The following is an 11947-nucleotide window of genomic DNA, read 5'->3' on the forward strand; positions in this document are numbered from 1 at the left end:
GCCAGAAAGCCTGTTGATATTTGAGTGTTTTATGACAAACTATTAAATAGTTCTGGATTCTGACTAGATCTCCTACAGTAGAAAGAATGTATTATTTGTTTAACTTTGCATTTAATACATTTGCCTGTTTTGCATAAATGCCAGAAATGTATTTTTAAAATAAACCCTGTGAAACTTCTGGTAACATTACTCAATTGAATTAATGTTCTGTTAGGATTCTAACTATTTCTTTTAATTTTGCATACCTACAAATTGTATTCATAATCCAAACCAAAAGGGGTAATCATTTCTTTTCAAGAGTTGGCTTGCAGTTTCTCTCCTGTGCATGCATTTAAATTTTGCTTCACCACTAAAGCTAGAAACTCAGACACGAGGTCAAGGACTCTGACAAGGCTAACCTCTATAGTCACAATTATTCCTTCAGCTATGCAGTGAAGGGGCTTGCTTACAGTTGCTCTGAGTCCTTTCCGCACCTTTTGGGGTCTATAATTTAGTCTTTGTACATCATTGTGAAAACCAAGTAATGCTGATGAAACCCCTGCCTTGCTCCAGACATTGCTTCTACATTGTCTCACTTTATCCTCTCTGTACCCTCCTCCCATCCATGTTATTTGGCCCATGACACGGAGTAGACTTTAGAGGTTCATTTTAACACACATGTATCTGCATGCACACGAACATGCACACACACCAACATGCTGACACAAAAAGTTCATTTTAAATCCACACATTGTATCCAGAGGCTGAGACAGGAAGATCTCCAGTTCCAGGCCAGTCTGGCATACAAAGTGAAACTAATTTACCACAAACAAAACCAAAGTTCATTTTCCCTGCTTCAACACAAAATTTTGTGGAAATTGGAGGGAGAATAGGTATGCATTTATGTTTCAGACAGAGGAAAATTCAATGTCGCTCACAGTTTCTCAATTATTAACATTTGGCTGGAATAATTTGTGGAGAACCAGCTAGAACTATTGACAATTTAGCAACATCATAGCCTTGTCTACACTAAATACTGCTGTCATCTTCTGGCTTCTAGTTGTTACTGTTGTTTTGTTTCTAGGACCTGGAGAGATGGTTCTGTGGTTAAGAGCACTTGATGCCCTTCTAGAAGAATGGGATTCAGTCCCAGTACCCACATGTTGGCTCATAGCCACTTATAACTCCAATCCAGGGGATCTGATACTCTCTTCTGTCCAATATGGACACCAAACATACACATGGTGCACATACATACATTCAGGCAAAACACTCATGCACATAAAATAAAAAGAAATCTTAAAAACAAATGTTTCTATATATTATCAAATGTTCTTGGAAGAGCAGAATTGCCCCAATGTAGGGAATATAAAAATAGGAACCAACATAGTAGAGACAAACACACAATTATATATATAAATAAATATGAATGTATTGTGTAAATTATGTGCAGTAACTGTGTGCTTGGTGCAATGAAAACATGGAGACGGGAACCTGACTCAGTGGATATGGATCAGGAAAAACCTGACAACTTAGCTGGTTCCAGAAGAGTGAGTCAAGCCAAGGAGGTAGGAGAATTTTCAAGAAGAGTAAAAGGACCAAAGATAGTTTCCCATTGATGGAATTACAAATGTCAGACGGAGAGCTGTGGGAGACAGAACTTGGAAGTTACCTACTACAGTGAGATGCTTGGACTTCATTCTGTGTGGGGAAAGTTATATTGCTACCTTTGGGGAAGTGGAGATGTTGGGTGGAGGGGGGTGAATATATAATGTTTCTCAATATTTAATATTTCACACTTGCCTTGTTTAAAAGTTTATAATGCATTCTCCTCCAAACAACTCAGGAAAGCCCTTGTTATCCTTCCCTGCCTGGTTGGGCTGTTTTCAACGAAAGCAACTGCTGAGATCTTGGTTGGAAAAAAGTTTCCTGTTAAGACGTGCATTCCTTTGAGAACACATTTTTTCCACCTGCTCTGCCCTCAGCCTGTGTGTCTATTTTTATTTTCATATTTTTTCCTTATTGGTTTGATATTTTTCTTCTTGCCCTTTTCCAAATTTTGGTCAGTTCTTATCTATGTGTATGAGTCCTTTATATATTTAGACAAGACTCCTTTTTCCTTAAATTTGCTACAATGATACTGTTTTGTTTTCTGAATTTTGTTTTGGTTATTTTTATGACTTTTCAACTGTTTATGGTGGGGTTTGTCAAATGGGAGTCTCTCGTTTGTGTGTAGGCACACTGTCAATCGTTTCTTTAGGTTTGCCTTTAATGTTGTGCTTAGAGGTACCCTCCATCTCCTCCAAATTTACATAAACATCCAATTTTCACCCAGCACTTTCAGCTATGATAAGCAAATCCATAAATCCTGTAAGTCCCTGCATTTAAATGTATGCTGTGAACAGGGAGTTTTGTTTTGTTTTGTTTTGGAGGCAAGGTCTCACTGTGTAGTCTTGGCTGGACTAGAACTCAGCAGATACACCAGGCTAATTTTGAATGCATAGAGACCCACTTGCCTCTGCCTCCAGGGTCCTGGATTTAAAAGCATGCACCACTACACCTGGACAAAGTGAACAGAGTCTATTTTTTGAGAGATGATAGTTAATTTTTTTGAGAGATTATCTAGCGAATGGGTTAGTTGTGCAGGGACAGGATTAGAGATGCAGATGTGGAGGGCACATGCATGACATTATTGGGAGGATGCAGATTGCTCGTCAGCTTTCAGGACTTCTGACTTTGAACGATGTCTCCACTGTACTGGATGCTCCAGAGCCATTCTGTCCTTCCCCACCTTGCTCAGCAGGCTGCATCTATGTAGATCATCTTCTCCTCTGGCTTCTGGCTTGGACTTGTTTCACAGTGGAATTGTCTGCATGAGAAGTCAGACAAAAGAGACATGGGGTATTAATTCCCAGAATGCTTCCTGCTGGGCCCTGACTACATTCTTTGCAGAAGGTGGTAACTCCTGTCAGATGTTCTGTGATCCTGCGTCTCTGCCTCCCTATGGTGGTAAATCTTGTCTACTTGATAATTATACAGGAGACAGACCTCTAGGCATGCCTTTAAGGTTGCTTCCTGAAAGGTTTAAGTGAAGGAGAGACCCACCCTGAATGTGGGCAGCAGCAATGGACTGGCGTGGTGGTTGGATAGAAAGGCAGGAATGGAGACAGTGAGCTCAGCACCAGGGTCACCCGCTCTGCTTCCCGACTGCTGATGACGTGTAAACAGCGACCTAGCACTCCTGCTACCATACTCCTCTGCTCAGGTAGACTGTATCTTCAAACTGTGAGCTGTGAACTCTTTCTTCCTTAAGCTGCTTTTGTCAGCTATTTTGTCACTCTAACAAGAGAAGTGACTGATATTGTTGCTATGCCACGCCCTCCACAATTCTAATGCCACAATTCTATCAAAGTTGGTCCTGTTTGCCTTTGGCCTGCCTCTATTAACTGTCCTCTCAGTCCTTGGACTTTCCTCAGAAGCTTGACTGAGTGTACCTTCATTCCTGTCAGGACCTGTGCTCTCCCCAAGAGTAGCTGAATTGTCCCATGGGAGCATCCAATGCTGCCATTTGCAACTGGTCTGAAATGTATCCCTGGAAAGCCCTTGAAGCTTGCTTGCTAGTCTAAGGTTGCTTGACTTATGCCCCAGAATCAACCTCCAGGAGAACACAAGTTCCCCCTGAAGAAAACGGTCCTTCAAATCCTGCCTCCAGCCACCCTCACCTCTGCCTTTGCCCATGACAGATCTTCTTCCAATCACAGAGTTTCTTCTCTTCTCCACCGTCTAACACAGGTAATGCTGGCACTAAAGAGATGCCTGCCACACGATGGAAATCAGAAGGTTGGGCCATCTCGACATACAGTTGCACTGTCTCTCTAGACAAGCTCTTTCCTCCTGTTTAACTCCCACATCCCTGAACACACCAGAGAATTCTGCTTAACATCCTTCTTCCTGTTCCCTTCCTGGCATGCTGCTGTTAGTGGCCCTTGCCATTCTCCCTGTTGCTCGAAATTCAGCCTTTACAATTAATACTCCATGTTGTTTATCCAGAGAAGCTTCCTTTGACCCCCCAGACCCCAAGATATTTCTGTTGACTTTTTAAAGACACCCATTACCTCAATAGTTTGTTGCTTAACAAAAAAGAGTGCTATTTAACTCACACTCACTGTATACCTTTCATGGTCACCTTTAATGTTTAACAACATCTGAGTGCTATTACAGTATTTCCTGAGAGGCTCAGAGATGTAGCACAAAATCCCAGTTAGAAAGCAAGCAAAGTAGTCTCAATTCTATCTGATGAGATATTGCTATGCTGCCCTTTCTTGGAAGTCAGAATGCACACAGCTACACACAATTACTGTTTTGTGCAATTAGGAAGAATATGTGAAATATCTTTTAGCAAATCTTTCAAAGTGTATGTGTGTGTTAGTTACCTTTCTCATTCCTGGGACAAAATATCTGACAAGAGCAACTTAAGGATACCAGGGTTTGTTTTGGCTCATGGTTTGAGAATACAGTCCCTCATGCTAGAGAAGGCATGGTGGTGGGAGCTTGAGGCAGCTGATTACATTACATTTGCACTTTCTCTTCTTTGTTGTTTAGTTATTATTAATGCATATATCTGTATATGACATGCATGTGTCTGGGGGTGGTGCAGGCACACATGTGGAAGGCTGAGACAGCTTGTGGAGAGTCAGTTCCCTCCTTCCATTAAGGGTTCCAGGAGTCAAAGTCAAACCATCAGGTTTGCATGGCAAATGCTTTCCCACTGAGCCATCTTGCTTGCCTTCACTTTCTACTTTTCATTCAGTGCAGGACCCACACTTAGAGAAAAGTACCACTTACATTTAGAGTGGATCTCTCTACCTCAATTAACACAATCTAGAAACTCCCTCATAGTCGTGTCAAGAGGTCTGCCTCCTGGGGGATTCTAGAGCCTGTCACTTTGGCAGTCCCTATTAGACCCACACTAATCCAGTCTTCTGTATATCAGATCTCTAGGCCAATTAGTCCTACAGAACTGCATACTTTTGATATGCTCCTCCCTGTCCCCTTACCCAGACCCTACTGGCTGTCATCTAGCCTCTGATCCTGTACATTTGATTTTGAAGATTCCATGTAAAAATGAGATGGTGCAGACTTTCTTTCTGTGTCTGGCTTATTTCACTAAGCACTGTGTCTTCCAAGTTTGCTTCTCTTGTTGCAAATGGCAGTGTCTTGTTCCACTGCATACGCACACCACAATTTCATTATCTATGCATCTGTAATCAAGCATAAGTTGTTTCGATATCCTTTCTACTTTGAGAACTATGATACACTTCCTTCAGGCACATACCCAGAAGCCAACTTGCTAGACCATTTGGTAGTTCTACTCATAATATTTCCTTGAGAAACATCCACATGGTTTTCCATAATGACTGCATCAACATAAATATCCATCCCAGTGTACAAAGGCTTTCCACATCTTCACACCCTCACCAACATTGACCATCTCTTATGTGTTTCATAATAGCCACCCTAACAGGTATGTGATAATGTCTCTTTGTAGTACTGTTTGCAATGCTGTAAACATTAGGGATGTTAAGGCCATCATGTACTTGATGGCCATTGTTCTGTTTTCTTTTGGAAAACTACCTATTCTTAGCCCGTTTTTAGTTGAATTTTCACGATGTGCTGTTCAAATCGCCTTTAAATTTACACATTTAACTCCAGCACCTACTCATCTTCTGTTTCTGACTTAGTTTTTAAACTCTGCCTGATAAATAAAATCTTTAGTTTTAAAAGTAGCGTACAGTGAGTCATTTCTCTGCTGAGATTGATTGACCTGTGTCTTCCATGCTGGAGGGTGGCACCAGCAGCAGCCAACCTGGTTCTCAAGCTAGGCCATACAGAAAGTCAACAAGAAGCTTACCAACCAACCAGCCCAACAAACAAATCCCAAATGACCAATCCTAGAGATCACTTCAGAGATTGGATTGACTGTTTTGGGACGCAGTCTTGTGTACAGGTGGTTTTAATGTATGGTTAAGGCAGAGAAATGCTGATCTAAGGAAAATATTCTAACTGAGAACAGTGAGTGAAAAGGACCTACGACATGAATGAACTGGGGATAGCTGTTAAGGAGTTGGTAAAATAGAAATCCAGGATGCTGAATCCAAATGGAGGAGGGGAAAGTGGTCCTGGGGTCAGAAAAGGAGGCACAGGGCATCTTAGATTAGGAGAAGCAGTTTGGAGTCTCTATAAATGCAACTTGAATCCCTGGAGAGTTTTGAGCAGTGAAATATTGTTATAAAGCAAGAAGTATGTATAAAACAACCTCATTCTTTTGAAGGAATGCATAACCCTCTGGATTATAGATGGACCATAATTTATTCAACCACTTTACTGTTGATTGACAGTTGGGTTGCTTCCAATCCAGTCCGGTTACGAATAGAACTGCAGAGAATATCCCTGTGCACGTGTATTTTAGAACTATTATGGGATCAAATCCAAAAGCTTAAAACAATTTAGACCTGGAATGTGGTTGGTGGGAAGAGGGTGAAATCATTTAAGTTTCCTTGTTGTGCGAGGGAGTGAGAGCCTGTAAGCGTGAGTGTTTCAAATGCATGTTCCACATCAGCCCAAATCAAGCTAGTTCTAGCAGACCATCAAAATTTTGCAAGCAGCCACTAGAGTGTCTACAGAAACACTGATGTGTGAGAAACGCAGCCACACCCACTGTCCCAGAGACGGACACTTTATTTCCCTTTAGGTTTTCACACAGACCAATTCTGCTCTCAGTTCCATACCAGGGATTTAACTAACACAGTGCACGTCTAGTCAGCTTTTTAAAAATCCTACCATAAATCAGAACAGGATTTTCCTTTCAGATAAGTATATTTTTTTTAAAGCACGATTTTCATTGTCTGAAGAAAAGGAGCCTAATATGAGTATTTATCTATCTATTCAAATTTTCTTTCTCATAAGCCTTTCCCAACTTCAGAAACGTTTGTGTAGAAATAAGTTTGAATTTGTTCATACAATTGTGCTTTATTCATACATGGTACTTGGTGCTGGGGTTCACAGGCGAGTCACACACAACCCTTTTCCATATTGAAGTCATAGTGTGTAGGGAGAGGAAGGCCCAGAAAGCAGAGGATTCCATCTTAGGCCAAGGACTTCCTCATGTTAAGCAGGGATGGTTATGGGGGCTGGAGGAGAGTGGCATCCAGTGGACACTATGCTAGGTAAGCAGAAATGTGTATTGAGAGACTGCCATGGAGTTGCAGAAAGGTATATGTTGTAACAAATTAATACAGACTTAGCTTAAAACTGCATGTTTTATCGTCTTACAGTTGTGGAGCCTTGCTGAACTAAACCCAAAGTGTCATCAACACTTGTGTCTTCAGAACAATCTGTTCCTTGACTCTTTCAGCATCCAGAGGCCACCAGCATCCCTTGATTCATGGCCACATCACTCTACTACGTTTCCATTGGCCCATAGTTTTCCCTGTCTTTTCCTGTCTGGTCCTTCTAGTCTGAGAACTCATGATGTTCCACTGAGCCTGGATAAAAACAACAGGGTCATCTCTTCATGTCAAGATCCTTCATTGAATTGGCACTGCAAAGTTATTTATCCACGAAGGCACCATATTCACACTGTGAGGGGTGGGTCTTCAGTGTACCATAGAGGGCCAGGGCAGATACAGCACATACATCTGGTGTCCTGCCTTGGGACTAGGCTGAAACACACCGATTAACCACATAGTTTTTGGAACCTCCTCTGCCCCAGTGAGGTTTCTCAGCTATCCCTATACTTGTGATGTTTCCATGAAACAAAAATTTCCAGGAGGAATATGTCACTGGTGAAGGCTGGCTCAGTTGTTTTTGCCAGTGCCAGGGAGAGGCAGATGACTTCCAACGCATTGGTACCAAAAGATAAGAACTTTCCTCTCAGCAAGGCCTACAGCATTTTAGGGCTGTGCCAAAGACACATGGAACTTACACACTGGAGGAAGGAAGACAGGATGATCTAATTTCCCCAGTGGAGAGCTGCTAGGCTGAAGCCTGAAGTAGGGTAGGATGGTAACTCACACAAAGGTTTGATTTTCTTCTTTGGGTAACTTATTAAAGGACACTTGGGACTTTTATCAGAATGTCATTAAAAGAACTTTACTAAATGGGGAATCTATAATTAGTGACTAAATCAAAGCTACATAATACATTTTGAAAGCATGCAATGACTACAGCTGCTCACACATTAATCTACTTTGGTGGCTACCCAGACAGATAAGATCTTTCTCAAAAAGTCATTTGTGAGTAAGATGTAAAAATCTTTAAAAGGACATATGGGGGGGGGTGAGAAGTGCCTCAGTGGTCAAGAGCACTGGCTGATGGGTTTGATGGGTTTGCACAGGGTTTGATGCCCAGCACACACATCATGACTCACAACTGTTTGTAGCTCTAGTTCTAGGGGATTCAATTCCCTCTGCTGCCCTCTAAGGACACCAGCATGCATATGATGTATAGACATAAATTCAAACGAAACATGCACTACATAAAATAAAAAATAAAATAAATAAAAGGGCATACCGCTGGACCCAGTTATTCCACATTTCAATCTAGGAACAAGTGTGTGTGTGTGGGGGGGTGGTGGTGGTGGTGGTGGTGGTGGTGGTGGTGGTGGTGGTGGTTTGAATGGGATGTCCCCATATTCTTGGGCATTTCAGTACCTGTTTCACAGTTCGTGGCACTGTTTGGGCAGGTTTATGGGATGTGGCTTTATTGGAGGAAATGCATTACTGTCTTTGAGGCCACCCCAAGTTTTTTTTCTCTGCTTCCTGCTTGTGGTTCAAGAAGAGAGCTTAGCTCTCAGTTTCCAGCTACAGTTGTGGAGCCCGCCTACCTCTACATGTGTATCTCTTTGTAGTGATAGACTCTTATTTCTCTGGAACCATAAGCCCCAAATAAACCTTTCATTATATAAGTTGCCTTGGTCATGGTATTTTATCATAGAAATAGACAAGTTACTAACGCAATGTATTTGTAATTAGATAGGTAGATAGAAGAGAATTTCAAGGATTGTGTACAAGGGTATTTACTGCAAATGATGTCACCATCTAACAATGGGGGAACAGCAGGCAGAATATCATTTACTTTTAAAAAAAGATATATTCTCAAGTGACACTTAGGGACATAGTGCAATGTGTATTCACTTTTGTTGGAAAATCTGTTTCAAAGTAAATATAATGGAGACCTGTAGGTAAGATGGCAGATAAGAGGCTGTGGTATGTAACCTGACTAAGGAGAAGAGTCAGGATAAGAAAAAAACAGGTTATTCAATAGAGAGAATGAGTAAGAAGCTTGGGAAATTCACAGAAGCAGTTTTGGACCAGCAGAAAAGTGCTGATAAATAGACAGACAAAAAATACGAGTGGGCCAATGCTCTGCCCATAGTGTTCCTGGTCAAGAGCAGAAAGTGGACTTCTAATCCAAAGGATGATCCCTGAAGCCACTGCACAGAGACCAGAAGGCTCAACCAAACCTCAAATCCAATGCTGGGTTTTGGCGAGCCAATAGTTCTTCCCATGATGCATCAGCAGTGGAGAAGGATCCCAATTTGTCATTGTAAGTGACTTGGAGGACAATGGCTGGGTGCCATCTCGAGAGGAGACTGTAGGAGGCTCAGCTTGGTCAATGAAGTGCATAAACCTGCATTGGGTTCCCTGGAGCCAGTCTCACCAACGGAGAATGGTGATCCCATTGTCCCATCACTCTGAGTATGAGGTCAGCAGTTGGAACATTCCATAGAGCCACCTACCTGCCACATCCCTCCAGCATGATGGTCGACACTTAAAAGACCCTAAAAGTGTAGCAGCAGCCCATTTGGCCTGTACAGATCTCAGTACTGTGGCTGCTTCCCACACTCCCAACACATTTGGGAGCCACCCCCAAGCTAGAACATCAGCCACCTCAGACAGTATGATCTGGAGAACATCAGGAGGGTGAGGAAACCTGACCAGCTTTCAGAACACAGAGCTAAGTCTAGTCAGCAGAGTCTCCTGGGACATACAAGACGCTTCTAAAGTGAAGACAGCTCTGGCAGACTCCACACACTTACGCAACACTGGCTGATCACCAGCATAAACCATACAAGATGAGAGTCCAAAGATAACTGACTAACCCGTCCTCATGTGTAGCATGGAAGTCTCCAAATTTCAAACACCCAGAAAGAATCTGCTCTGATAGGTTGTCCTATTTCTTATCTTTTCACCTTTATGACCTCTAATTTTCTATAGTTTTTAGCAGCATTTTTATTTTGTTGTATTTTTTCATTTTATTTTCTTTCATAGATTTACCTGGTTTCATTTTTGTAACTTCGTTATTATGGGTAATATTTTTTGTTTTTTCCCCCTTTTGGTTGCTCTTTTGTTTTTTTTTTCTCTTTTTCATTTTTTTATTTAAATTAGAAACAAACTTATTTTATATGTCAATCCTAGTTCCCTCTCTCTCCCCTCTTCCCCTGCTCCCCACAGACCCCCTATCCCATCCTCTTTCTGCTGCCCGGTGAGTGTGAGGCCTTCCATGGGGATCTTAAAAGTCTCTCGTGTCATTTGGAGCAGGGCCTAGACCCTCTCCCCTGTGTATCTAGGCTGAGAGTCTCCCTCTGTGTGGAGTGGGCTCCCAAAGTCCATTCATATACTAGGGATAAATACTGATCCACTACCAGAGGCCCCATAGATTGCCCAGGCCTCCTAACTGACACTCATGTTCAGGGGGTCTGGGCTGGTCCTATACTGGTTTCCCAGCTATCAGTCTGGGGTTCGTGAGCTCCCCCTTGTTCAGGTCAGCTGTTTCTGTGGGTTTCTCTAGCCTAGTCTTGACCTCTTTGCTCATCACTTCTCCTGCTCTGCAACTGAATTCCAGGAGTATGGATCCTTGTTTAGCTGTGGATGTCTGCTTCTGCTTCCATCAGCTACTGGATGAAGGCTCTAGGATGGCATATAAGGTAGTTATCAATCTCATTATGGGAGAAAGACATTTAAGGTAGCCTCTCAACTATTGCTTAGATTGTTAGTTAGGGTCATTCTTCATGTTCTCCCTTTCTAATGTGCTTTTAGTAGTATTGTTTTTTTAGCTACTGTTTTTAGTTTGTTTATTTTTTTAATTCTCCTTCCTACATTTATCTAATTTTGTTTTTAATTTTTTCATTATTGGCTGTCTTGGTTACTATTCTATTGTTGTGAGTAGACACTATGACCAAGGTAACTTATAAAAGGAAGCATTTAATTGGGGGGCTTGCTTACAGTTTCAGAGGATTTTTCCATTATCACCATGACAGAAAGCATGGTGGCATGCATGCATAGCAGGTGGTGAAGCGGTAGCTGAGAGCTCACAAATGATCCATAAATTGCAGGCAGAGAGAAAGAAAGACTGGCCCTGACTTGCGATTTTGATATCTCCAAGACCCCACCCCCCACGCCCCCACCCCCCCCACCCCCCACCCCCGCCAATCTCCTCCAACAAGACCACACTTCCCCCAACAAATTCATACCTCCTAATCTTTTCCAAACAGTTCCACTAACTGGGGACCAAATCTTCAAATATACGAGTCTATGGGGCCATTCAAGCCACTCTGCTGGGAAATCTTTATTTTCTCTTTGTTTAATTTTTGTCATCTTTTGTTCTTTTTCTCTTTCTTCCCACAACATTTTCCACTCATCTTTTTCTTTTATTATACTTATCCTTGCTTCTCCTGCAATTCCCCCTTTTCTGCCTTTTTATTATCTCATTCATTTACTAGTCCATATTCTCCCTAAATAGTTGACTGCATAACACATTCTATATCAGTTTTTCCATGTTCTATTTTTAACCATTTTTGACTTATTAGATATATGAGTAGACTTTCATCATTAATCCCCATTTTCACAGAAGTTTGTGTGGAGTACAAAAGGCCCTGAATAGCCAAACTAATCCTAAGAAGGATGAG

This window comes from Cricetulus griseus, chromosome 2, assembly GCF_003668045.3.
Source record: "Cricetulus griseus strain 17A/GY chromosome 2, alternate assembly CriGri-PICRH-1.0, whole genome shotgun sequence".
NCBI lineage: Eukaryota > Metazoa > Chordata > Mammalia > Rodentia > Cricetidae > Cricetulus > Cricetulus griseus.